Raw genomic sequence first — 2,238 nt, forward strand, 5'->3', positions numbered from 1 at the left:
CACTTGTACCACACCTTAGGGTCAGATGGATTAAGTACCATGGGTTTAATTGGGCCTTGAAGAAGTAGGGGGCAGCTGGGAACCATAGATAACCAAAGGCAGGGCGACTCTTGTTATCATAATGGCCTGTAACAAAGAATCCTTTAAGAATATTAACTCAGCTGGACAGTGGTGGTATACGCCTTTGATCCCAGCACTCAGGAGGCAGAGGCAGGTGGATCTCTGAGAGGTCCAGGCCAGCCTGGTCTATAGAGATAGTTCCAGGATGACCAGAGAAACACAGTGAAACCCTGTCTTGAGGAAAAATAAAAACTAGAGACAAAACAACAAAAAAACCACACTTACAACAACACTAGCAGCAGCCTGGGGGGCTGGGCAGGGTTCTTTGAAGGCTTCTTTGAATCAGCATCTAATATGCTATAGTTTCTTCCACGGAAGAATTCACAGGTCCATGAGTCAAGGGTAACAAAGAGAAGGATTCTACTCGCTACCACCACCAGTGACTCACTACACTAGCAAACTTTTTGCTTCCTGGTCCTCTGACCTGAAGTTCTGCAGGTCTAGAAGTTTTGTTTCCAGAGTGGGGAGCACTCTTGAGTGGGGAGCACTCTTGCCTGGGAGCCACACAAACATGACATTGAGCTGGAGCTCAAACTCCCCCTGGCCACTTTGGGCTTCCAATGCCCTTAAGCCAACAAGCTAAGGAAGGAATAGCAGTGTTAGGATGGGGTGACAGATCCAGATTACACACAATGGAGGAACGGAAGATTATGTCTGGAGCGCAGGAGATCTTTTACGGCCTGTCTTGGTGCTACCATCCTGTGGTTAAAGTCAATGAGAAACTTCAACAGCCCAGTGCAGACAGGATAGCAACGCGCACAGATCCATCAGGGATGATGGTGTGGGTCACTCCTCAGAAAGAGCTTGCTGAGACTGGAGGAAATGCAGGTGCGTAGCAGAGGAAGGTTATAAACACCACCCAAGGCCACCTGACCAGTTGCAGAAAAGATTATATAACATGAGTGTTTTTGTTGCAGTTTGTTAAGAATGTGTTTGTGCAGATATCTGTCTTTTCTTTCCATGATTTCTTTATTATGTAATGTAACACTACTTACGAGAATATCAATAATTATCATTTAAGTTTGAGATACTAAAAAATATGTACCTTAAGGGACATTGCCACCCATTCTAAATTTATACTTTTTCGGTTGTATGAGGGATAGCTATATCATATTAAGTGTCATTATGACATGGTTACTATTTTTATTTGAAAATCAAGCAAGCCATAAGGAGATATGATTGTGTCAGTTTGACAAGGAGTGGACTTGTGATGCTTTCTTGGTAGTCGATAAAAACCTAAATGACTGACACACCTGTGAGGGATTTTTTGTTTGTTTGTTTTTCAAGATGGGGGTTTCTCTGTGCAACAGCTCTGGCTGTCCTGGAACTCTGTAGACCAGACTGGTTTTGAACTCACAGAGATCCACCTGCCTCTGCCTCCTGAGTGCTGGGATTAAAGGCATGCGCCACCACTGCCCAGTGGAAGACCCAGTTTTAATCCAGATCTTTGAAGTGGGAAAAATCCAACTTTAATCTGGGCCATGCCCTCTGCTGGCAGCCTCTATACAGGACAAGGAAGCAGGAAGCTTGCTGTCTTTGCCCGCTGGCCCTCACTCTCCCTGGCAAGTCCATTCTTTCACTAACATTAGAGCCTACTTCTCTGGGATTCCAGCACACACTGAAGACCAGCTGAGATATCCAGTCTTGTCAACTACTTGATTCTTGGACCTTATTTTCAGACAGATGATCATTGCTGGACTAGCTGGACCATAGCCTGTAAGCCATTCTAATAATAGTCAAACGCACACGTAAATTCTGTTCCTCTAGAGACAAGGCAACATCCCGAACCCCCGTCGCAACAACTGTGGGGTTACAAAGACAACCGAGACAACCGTGGTGAAGCACTCTGAAAGTCTGCTGTTACCTGTCCTCAGCAAGTGTCAGGTGATCTCAGGAGTTCACAACTAGGAAGACACCAAAGTCAAACATAAGCAAGGTCTGAAACAGCACAGAAAGGTTCCATCCAAGCCGGGCGGTGGTGGCGCACACCTTTAATCCCAGCACTCGGGAGGCAGAGACAGGAGATCTCTGTGAGTTTGAGGCCAGACTGGTCTACAGAGCTAGTTCCAAGACAGGCTCCAAAGCTACAGAGAAACCCTGTCTTGAAAACAAAACAAA

Source organism: Alexandromys fortis, unplaced genomic scaffold (assembly GCF_014885135.2).
Source record: "Alexandromys fortis isolate MF-2015 unplaced genomic scaffold, M_Fortis_MF-2015_v1.1 scaffold_242, whole genome shotgun sequence".
In the NCBI taxonomy this organism is placed as follows: domain Eukaryota; kingdom Metazoa; phylum Chordata; class Mammalia; order Rodentia; family Cricetidae; genus Alexandromys; species Alexandromys fortis.